Genomic DNA, 11,911 nt, shown 5'->3' on the forward strand with positions numbered 1-11,911 from the left:
GGGAGGTCAAAAACGCAAGGCAGAGGAGGCTCCTCGGGCACCACTGCGGATACCCATAGTGACGATTGGTGTCGCCCACTGTCGGCATCCACAGTGGTGGCCGTGAGCCATTCATTGTGGTTACCCATAGTGGCGGCCCCATGCCGACCATTGTGTTTAACCATAGTGGCAACCCGTGCCGACCATTGTGTTTAACCACAGTAGCAGCCCCTGTGTCATCCACTGTGTTTAAACACAGTGGCTCAGCCGTGTCATCCACTATGTTTAAACAAAGTGGCTCGGCCCCCGCTGTCCACTGTGTTTAACCACAGTGGCTCGGTCGCGCCGCGACACGGTATACCCCCCTTTTTTTATTATTTAATATATAATTTTTTTTTTTGATATCAGGGTTATATATATATAACCTGAGAAAACATGCATGGCTTCAGCATTAAGATTCAGAAAATTACAAGACAAATTTCATTAGGATATCATTTTTAGTTTGAAAGGTATTCTTTTTTTTTTGCTATTTAATTATAAATATATATTTATGCAATTATATAAATACGTGTGCATGCTTATATTGTTTATTTTATTATTCTCTTTCTTTGTAAAGGCAAGAATCTCATTCCATTTATATACACTTGCATATATATATATATATATATATATATATATATATATATATATATATATATATATATATATATATATATATATATATATATATATATATATATATATATATATATATATATATATATATATATATATATATATATATATATATAACTTTCTATGGTAAAACCTGAACTTCAATAGTTTTAGCAGACTGTTTTATTTCAATGACGGAATAGAAGTTAACCCTTTTATTTTATTTTCACTAAGGGCATATTAAGATTTATTTTTAGATTTTATAGAATGCAAAATATGATAGTTTTATTTATCTATAGAATGAGTAATTTTACTGTTTTTACAGAATGAACAGAAATGACAACATTAAAATTATTTTCCCTACTACATTGCATTTCCAGATTCTTACCTTAAGCAAAAATGACTAATTTTTATAGCTGCAAATTAATCTTTCTAGTTTAATGGCTTTCTTCTTAACATGCATTTACATGATGTGTAAAAAGTAGCAGAATAATTTTATAGACAGTTGCAACTAATATTTCCTAAAAAAAAACCATGATTAACAACAGCAAGATAAAAAGCATTAATGTTTTAAAACAAAATAAAACACCTCTTTCCTTTCTGCATCAACATTTAAAACAAAATAAAACATATCATTCCTTTCTGCATCTAAATAGTTAAGAATAGAATTAACTTCATTTTCCAACAACTTTGACATTACAGAATTAATTCAAAATACTTTCTTCTTATTTAAAAGATCAACATCTCAAGTAAAATACATTATATTACATGGTAAGCTTAATTGAATAATACATTTTCCTTTTCAAAATAAATACAGCAGAAAACTCTTCTCTTTCATTGCTGCAACTAAAATACAACAATAGGAACAATTCCAAAGCTTTTCCTTCAATCTTTTCCCAAAGCAACCTACAATATAACTTGAGGTTGTGACCATGGAGGCTCACCTCCCAACCTAGGCTTACTAGAAGCCACCCCCGAGCTAGAAGAACCAAGACCTAGACTGGTTACACTCAAGCAAAACACAAACAAGCATGACAAACTTACAACAAAACATATTCCCATCCCAAGGCTTAACATCATCACCAAATATGATTTTTACATGGGTGGAGGTTGACTAATCACCTTGAGGAGAAACTGCAAAATAGTAGAACACAAGCCATCTCATGGCAACCAAGAACACATCACAAGTTCCAAACTTATCCCAACATCCTTATGACCCCCAAGGCATACAAGCCATAATATCTCCCCTTATGACCCCCAAATGCATAAACAAAAACTATGCAGCAAGGGTCACAAAAAAAAAACCCTTGAGATCACTCTCTTCCAAAGAGAGCCTCTCACTCTAAGGCTATCATACAACCCTCCACCCCAAGGCCACTCTACCCTCCCAAGGGTGAGTTGGCCTTGGATACTCCCAAAACACAAATAAAATGCATAACCAAAACAAGTGAAATCTCACATATATTTTTTCACAAATTAAACACAAGGAAAGAAAACAACTAAATTCAAGCAATCTTTCAAAGCAAAATAACAACATACAAAGGAAGAGATTTAACCAACCTTGAATCTGCCATGGGTTTACAAGGGATAGCTTGGAGAAGAGCAGCCCAAATCCACACTTCTTTCCTTCAACACTTAGCCAAAATTCTATCCTAAACTTCCTTCCAAAATTTCAAGAACTAGTCTCCAAAGATGGAGAGTGGGTGATTAACCTCCTCAGTCTCAATCCCTTGCCTAAGAAGACTTCTCTCACTCTTTCCAACCTCTTGGATAGAGTGAGAGCTCATATTGGTTGGTCTTCCCAAAGCCTTACACACTCCCTAACCAAGGCACCTCAAAAAGGGAAATGGAATGGGGAAAAGGAATGACACATACCAAGAAGGTTATCTAACCAAGGAAGGCTCTCCTAAAGATGAAATTCAGCCAACTTGGGAAAATCACTTTTTGGAGAGATTAAAAAAGTCCTAGGGAGTGGACACATGGTCAAATTTGGCCTTCATCCATAGGTACACCATATGGCCCACTATAAATTCTCCTAAACTAACTCTAGGAGTTGGTTTAACCCTTTGAAAGTCCACCCAGAGTTTACCTACGGGTCAACTCTGAGTTGACCCTCCTAATGGCTCACTATCCTAGGTTTACTTGGGACCTTCAAGGATAATTGAAAATATAAACATTGAAAAAAAAAATTCCTTAAAAAGAGACATGACAATGCCAACTCAACATACAACACATATGTCAAGTGACACTACAAAAGAGTTACACATCACCAAAACACACATGGCAATTGTCTCTTTCAAAATTTATAATTTACACAAATTCCAAAATAAATACTCAACCAAGCATAACATTTACAAATTAAATACATTTACAAAGGAGGGGTTGTCTCTCCAAATAGACAACCCCTGGCTTCACAATCACACATAGGCCTAGGCTTGATTCTCCATATTGTTTCCATGGTCACATGGATAATTTTCCTACGCATCTCAATTACACATTAGTAATTCCCAAATAGCCTCATATAATATTAAACACATAAATAAGAATACAAATCAATCACTCTGCATATAATTGACATCATACAAATCAATTTACCATATATCAAAGCAATTCACATAAGCAATTATCATAATCCTCATAAATTTCATCATTTCATAAGATATGCATCATATTTCTATCATAATAAAGTCCTACAAATCAAATAAATGACATACACCCTCTCAATGTTATCTTATCCTAGAATCACCTGACAAACCTTTAAATACCATCCATCTTCTGGCAACCGCTACAATATACAATCTCTTAAGTCTGTGCTCATAGATATGGAGTATACCTCATGACGTCTCCTACTCAAGGCATCTGCAACTACGTTCTCCTTCCCCTTCATGTAGTGGACATCAAAATCATACTCACATAGAAACTCCATCCATCTCCTTTGACGGGCATTAAGATTAGGCCTGGTGAAGATGTACTGCAAGCTCTAATGATCTGAATGAAGCTCGAAATGATGACCCAAAAAAAAGTGTCTCCACCTCACAAGTGCTTGCACTATTGCTGAAAGCTCAAGGTCATGCATAGGGTAGTTAATCTCATGAGCCTTAAGCTTCATAGACTCATAAGCTATAACTCGACCCTCCTACATAAGGACTGCTCCTAATCCATCCAAGGAAGCATCTATGCATACCATGAAATCAGCTGAGGGTCTGGTACAATAAGAATAGGTGTGCTAGTCAGTGCCCTTTTTAGATCCTGAAAGGCCCTCTCACACCTTTCTGTCCACTAGAATTTATTTCCCTTTTGCTGAAGGGATGTAATGGGATGTGCAACCTTGGAGAATCCCTCAACGAAGCGTCTGTAGTACCTTGCTAGACCCATGAAACTCCTAACCTCCGTCATAGTAGTCGGCATTGGCCAATCCATAATAGCTCTGATCTTTGATGGGTCAACTGATATCCCATCACTGGATATAACATGACCTAAATATATGACCTCTGACTTGATGAATGCACACTTCGATAGATTGCCATATAACTAATTGTCCCTCAAGCACTGCAATACCTGTCTCAAGTGCTCCTTGTGCTCCTCCTCATTCCGAGAATATATCAATATATCAAGGAACACAATCACAAACCAGTCAAGGAAAGTGCGAAATACCCCATTCGTGAGACTCATGATTACAACTAGAGCATTCGTAAGACCGAATGGGACCACAGTGAACTCATAATGGCAATATCTGGTATGAAACGTGGTCTTGTGGATATCACTCTCCATAATTCTCAACTGATGGTACCCTGACTTCAGGTCTATTTTGGAATATACTTTGGCACCCTAAAGTTGGTCAAATAAATCATCAATCTTGGGCAAAGGGTATCGATTCTTGATGGTTACTTTGTTCAGCTACCTGTAATCCATGCATAACCGAAGGGATCCATCCTTCTTCTTCACGAAGATGACTAGTGCGCTCCAAGGGGAGATGCTAGGATGAATGTGACCCTTCTCTAAGAGTTCCTCAAGCTACATCTTGAGCTCATTAAGCTCATTCATGGTCATCCTATAAGGTGCTCTTGAAACTGGCTCAGCTCCTGGTACAAGATCTATGTGGAAATCAATCTCTCTGCTAGGTGGCATACTAGGTAGCTCAGAAGGACACACATCTACAAACTCCTCAAGGATGGGATGATCATCTAGGGAAGGCTCCTTCTCATTATTTTCCTCTCTATCATTGATGGTGATAGCAAACAACTGACATCCCTTTCGTATGCTCTGCTTAAGCTGCATAGCAAAAATCATACGAAGAGACACGGACCTCTGAATCCCTAAAATAATTATGGAGGTACCTTGATCGTCCACACACTCAATCCCCTTCTTGCAACAATCCATCTTGGCTCTATGGACGTATAGCCAATTCATGCCAAGGACAATGCCATAAGATCCTAGAGGTGTGACTCAAAGGTCAACTAAGGTGGTCGTATTTCCAATCTGAAGCTGACAGCCCTTAACCACTGACTCAACAGACACTCTAGCTCCTGAAGTTATCTTTATGGTCTGAATTATTATTGTTAAGTGTTCTTGAGTTTTAACGTGTTGATCGATGAAGATTTGAAAAGTGGTGTTGGTGCAGCTATTGTAGATGGTTCTAATATACTGGTTGGTGTTTAATTATCATGACCTATTTGTTTTGGTGGTCTGCATTGATCATTGTGCAAGTTATTGAAGATCTTTTGGGTCTGGTGATATTCTGTGTTATGGGATATTTTTGGTGGTGTAGCATGTTGCGATTGATCTTGGCAAGATTTTGGGTGGTGTTGCATGTTCAATAATTTGATTTGGGTCCATGCTATGTCATCTATGGCATTGTATTGGTCTAGTGGTTTATTTATGTATCGTGTGATGTAATTCTGTAATTAGGTATAGAGGGTTTGAGGTGACCTTGTAGTCAAGGTTGATGAATTGTATAAATAAGTGTTAAATTCATGTGTAGTGGTTGTGTCTGCATTATCAGAGAGTGGTGTATGTGCGCATAAGAGAATTTACCCTTTGGTGTGGTGTATTGAGAAGAGATTATTGTAGGGCAGACAAATGAGCTTAACCGGAACTGTCATCAAGCATTAGGAGATGTTATTCTTTTAGTTCGTAACCAGATTCTATTCTGAATGATATTGTAAGGTAGTGAACCTTCCCTGAGGGTTGGAGCCTTCTGGATTATTATATTTTGAGCAATGAGCTCTAGGCAGTGTGCTTGAATGCAAGTGCATTCCCCATTCTAATATTTACACATACTATTGCAGGGTATGATCTTATTGTGGGTAGGTTCCCACCATGGTTTTTCCCTTAATTGGGTTTTCCACGTCAAAATCTTGGTGTTATGTGTGGTTTTTTTATTGTGTTCATCTTTATTTTTTCTACGACTGATTAGATATGAGATTGTGCTTAAATTATTTAATCGGGTGAAAACTTATTCACCCCCCCCCCTCTCAGTTTTCCTTCATTGTTGTTGCCAACGATTGGTATTAGAGATAGATCCTCCAAAAGAAGCTTGACTGCTTGAGGAGATCCAAGATGGAAACTTATGTGTTCAAGAAAGAGATTCTTAGATTTGATGGAAATAAATACACTATATGGAAGGACTGAATGGAAGTTCATTTGAAGTGCCTTGGAGAATAATATTGGAAGATTACAGAGAATACCTATAATTCTCCTTCGAATGGACCGGTTACTATTGTTGAGATCAAGGATGTTGAACATAACATAAGAGATAAGGAAACATTTTTGAGTGCCTTGACTCATTCAGGGATAACTAATGTGATGGGTTTGCAAACTGCACATAAGATCTCAGAGAAGTTAGAGACCTTGTGTGAAGGAGATAAACATGTTAAAGTTACTGAGTTGCAAATTTTAAAAGGAAAATATGAAATGTTGAAGATGGGATAATATGAGAACATATTTACCTTTATGGCTAAGGTGAATGAACTTGTCCTAGTTATTAGATGTGCTGGTGGAACTCTTGAAGAAGATGAGATTGTTGCTAAGGTGTTGAGATCCTTGCCTCATTATTATAAGCCTAAAGTAGTTGCTATTGATGAGATCCAAAGTGTAACTACTATGAAAAGGGGCATGTTGGTTGGAAATCTTGTTGCCTTTGAGTTGAGCGAATTTGGAGAATCACATGGAAAATCTGAGACTGCATTTAGAGCCTTTGTATCTAGGAAGCAAAAGTATGATCTAAGAGAAATTTCATGTTGGGTATCCAGATATGAAAGAGAAAAGAGAGAGATGGTCGAGCAAGAAAGAGAGTTGGATGAGCTTGAAGCCCTTATTGCTAGAATATTTCCTAAAGGTGATTTCGGTAAGACTCCTTATGAGCTATGGTTTGGTCATGTTCCTATAGTTATATATGTCAGAATTTTTGGAAGCAAATTTTATGTCAAGAGAGATGAGGATATAGGAAATTTTGATGCAAGTTGTGATGAAGGAATCTTCTTGGGTTATTCTACTAAGAGCAAGGCCTACGGTGTTACAACAAGAGACTAAGAAAGATAGTGGAGAGTGCAAATGTGAAGGTTGATGAATGCCATGGAAAGAAGATTAGAGCATGCAGATATGAATCTGATGATCAAGATGTTGTTTTAAAGCCTGTGTAGACTGAGATCTTAAATCATAATTCTCTAGTAGAGACAGTTAATCCGGCTATCATTGTTGGTAGTGAAGAAGTGCAAGAACCTGAAAATCAGAAAAATCAGAAGACTCTGAGGTATGTAAGATTGAATCATTCAGAAAATCAGATTATTGGTGATAAAAATAAAGGTGTGATGACTAGGAGAAGGATTGTTGTTGAAGAGATATGTTTGATTTCCATGATTGAACCTAAAGATTTTGCAGAAGCATGTAAAGATGAAAATTGGATAAAGGCTATGGAAGAAGAATTGAATCAGATTGAGAAGAATAACACATGGGAACTTGTTCCAAGACGTAAAGACAAGAATGTGATTGGCACTAAATGGGTGTTTCAGAATAAACTTAATGAAGTCGGTGAAGTGGTTAGAAACAAAGCAAGTTTGGTACGTAAAGGGTGTTCTCAGATGGAAGGAATTGATTATGAGGAGACTTTTGCTCTGGTAGCTAGAATTGAAGTTGTTAGATTACTGCTTGCATATGTTGCTTACAAGAATTTCAAGGTGTATCAGATGGAAGTTAAGTCAACCCTTTTGAATAGTGATTTAGAAGAGGAAGTCTACATTGAGCAACCAGATGGATTTTCGTTATCAGATGAAGGGGACATGGTATGTAAATTGAAGAAAGCACTCTATGGACTTAAGCAAGCACCTAGAGCCTGATATGCTAGATTGGACATGTATTTGATGAAGTTGGGATTCTATAAAGGTACTGTTGATAGTAAGCTGCACTTTAAAGTTTATAATGATAACATTTTGATTGTTGAAGTCTTTTTTGATGACATTATTTTTGGAGGAGATTATGACTTGAGTATGAATTTTGTTGATGATATGCAAAAGGAATTTGAGATTTCTATGATAGGTGAGATGAAATTCTTCTTAGAATTGTAGATTACACAAATTGACAAAGGCATTTTCATTTCTCAATCTAAGTATGTGAAGGAATTGTTGAAGAAGTTTGGGTTAGCTGATTCTAAACATGTTGGGACTCCTATCGTGACTGGATGCAAATTATCTAAACATGATGAATCTCAAAAAGTTAATCAGACATTGTATATATCTATGGTTGTTGGATTGTTGTATTTGACTCAAACTAGACCAGATATTATGCATGTTGTTTGTCTTTGTGCTAGATTTCAAGCCGATCCTAAAGAGTCATGTTACTGTTGTGAAGAGGATTTTTAGATACTTGAAGGGGATAGTTGACTATGGTTTATGGTATCTGAAGAATGATGATTTCTTGTTGTGTGCTTATACTGATGTTGATTGGGTAGGTGATGTTGATGATCGAAAGAGAACTATCGGTGGAGCTTTCTTTCTAGGAAAGAAGTTGGTTTCATGGTCCAATAAAAAACAAGATGTTATATCTCTATCCACTCCAGATATTGAATATATTGTTGCTAATAGAAATTGTACTCAGTTAGTTTGGACGAAGAAGATGTTTAAGGATATTAGAGTTGAGTATGATGAGCCTAATGTTATATACTTTGATAATTCAAGTGCTATCAATATTTCTAAGAATCTGGTACTACATTCTAAAACAAAGCATATATCAATTAAGTATCATTTCTTGAGGGAGAAAGTCAGTGATGAAGAAGTCATATTGGAGTATGTATCTACAAAGGATCACATTGTAGATATTTTCACTAAGCCTTTGCCTGCAGATATGTTTGTCTACTTGAGAGACAACCTCCTGATTAGAACTAGATGCATTGAGTTGCATCAATCCAATGGACTGTAGAGTCTTATCTTCTTATCCACATTGATGAGTGGGTACTGCTACTCAGTCAGAGTAGTCAATGATTTAGGTGTTCAGATTTGTGAGTTTATCCTAAGGGGGAGAGATTTTCCTTCTTAGAGGGAGAGAAGCATGATTTGCATTTTGTCTTTGGCATTACTGTCAAAGGGAGAGAGAAGCATGTGATAAACTATGTTATCTTTGAAGCTTTGTGTGCATGATCTTAGGGGGAGTTTGTTGGTGATTGTTGGTGTTGATTTATTCCTTTGCATTGATTATTTTCACATTCATATATTTCCATAAATGTCAAAGGGGGATATTGTTGGATATTTTTTCTGCAAGGATATGTTGTTGTCATTGATGTCAACATATTCCTATGTTTTGGTGTTGTAGAGAGCTGTTTGGTGTTCCGGTGATTACAGTGAGTTGATCTAGTTGGTTTATCTATTTGGGATACTAAATCAACTAGAGATAATTCATTCTTTATTGATTCCATTATTCTATGTTGTGATTTTATCGAGTTATAGATTCTCGTATGAAGATTATTTTTTAGTGATCAGTGTTGCAGTGTTTTGGTATTTGATTTGTTGTGCTCTGGTATGATCATATCTCTAGTTGCAGATTTGGGAGAGTGTGTTTAGATTCTCATGTGTATCTCCATTTCCAATGGTTCATGATTTGGTGATCTGAAAGTTATCTTTCTAGTCCGAATTATTGTTGGTAAGTGTTCTTGAGCGTTAACGTGTTGATCGATGAAGATTTGAATAAGTGGTGTTTTTGTAGCTATTACGGATGGTTCTAATGTACTTGTTGGTGTTTCCTAATTGTGTCTTATTTTTTTTGGTGGTTCGTATTGATCATTGTGTGAGTTGTAATTCCCACCAAAATACCCTAGAGAAATACACTAACTAACATGCAGATGAGATAAAAAATAAAATTAAAACATCTACTAGAGCAACCATACAATCAACTACTCTCATGCAATAAATATCCATTAATCATAGAACATTAAATCATCTTGACATAATTACTAAAACACATAACGCAAATGAAAATAATTACAATACATTTAAACATTCCTTAGGGTATCTCAACGATATTACCTAAACTAACCATAAGCAATAACATAACATCATATGCATGATAACACACTTGCATACTATCTTTAACATGATTTATTCTTTCCATGCATCCATGATCATTCACTATCCTTTAACGTAAATATATCCATCTAATAAGCATACATAAACTATCCCCTTTTATGTTCATTTTAAACACCAATACCAAATGTTCCTAATCCCAATCTTATAATCATTTCTATCATCATCGTTAACTAATATCAAGATAACCTATCACATTTACAACATCACAAGAGTTTTATGCATAACTATAAATTCATTTCCATTAATATTTACCAATGTCACATATTACATCATTTATTCTCCTAGAATGCTAACTACCTTTTTCATGAATACAATATCCTTTTTCAATAAGGAACATAGTTTTGATTACATTACAATTACATCATGAATATAATTACATACATATGCCATAAGAATCATTTACATCAATCTGCTACAAGTATCCATCCATAGCTGAGAAGACAAGATATCCACATCCACACAAGAGCATCCCATGAAGAACATCCCAATGGAAGAAGACATCAAACAACCCAACCATGTGGAACCATAAGGAACTACCCCCCATGCTAGGAGATGACACAAGATCCCACTCATACTCTATATCTAAGCTAACACCTAACAACCAAAGGAAATACCAATGCATACAAGTACAAGAATTCAAAACATAGCATTGATTCTCAAAACCTCAAAACATGAAACCTCCAAACACAGAATCTCCAGAGGCAACACATCCAAAACAAGGCTCAAGGCACTAGGACCTACATGTAGGTAAAGAATGTCATCACATGCAACAAATTGGAACCTGGGCACATGTCTCAAGAATCCTAGATGCACATGTGGAGCCATCTCAACCTTAATGGGGTAAGGGAGATTAGTTTACTTGGGTTGCCAAGGTCTTCCCAATCCTATCCCAGATCACCACCACTGGGCAAGGTAGAGAGGCCACCTTCTATTTCTTATCTTATTAGTTTAACTAATCTACCCAACCCAAGAATTATTAAATTAAGTTATCACTTGATTACAAAGTCAAACTCCCAATGAGATATATGGTGATCTAGACCCCGGGTAACCTGGTTGTCTACCCCCTTATGATCTCAGTCACTCACTTGGAAGCCCTTCCCCTAGCATGCACCTAGACCTTAGGGTGGAAAATACAACAAGATAACATCAATAATTAAGGTTCACAAGAGATATAAATTACTCATAACACCATAGAGAACATGCAACACGGAATAGGATACATAAGGCCTCATACATGACAATGGCCTTCACTAATGCATAGAAATAAAGAAGCCAATCATAAACACAACTCAAATATGAATCCAAATACTCAAAAGTGAGGCAAAAAACATCCCACTGGAGTCATAAGAACAACCCTCAACAGCAAGAAATTCTTCCTCTTGTTAAAGCAACTCAATGCACAAGAAACACCCCAACGGTAGGGCTCAAACCCTCTCTCTGGAGCACAAAGGACCTCATTAAAGATAAAATTATATCAAATACAACTCAAATAATCTCAACACAAATCACCCATGTCTCTAGAGAATGCAAAAACCCCAACAACACTCTCACATAGCCCAAAACTAACTTTTTAGGACCTCCAGAGCAGACTAGAGCTCCTAGAATGTAGCTTAGCACCCCTAGTATGTATGGTAGAATTTATGGTATGTACCATGGCATTTTTGGTCCATTCCATAGCATTATGGGACCAAAGGATGGCGTTTTGG

The sequence above is a fragment of the Cryptomeria japonica genome, chromosome 5, assembly GCF_030272615.1.
Source record: "Cryptomeria japonica chromosome 5, Sugi_1.0, whole genome shotgun sequence".
Taxonomy (NCBI): Eukaryota; Viridiplantae; Streptophyta; class Pinopsida; order Cupressales; family Cupressaceae; genus Cryptomeria; species Cryptomeria japonica.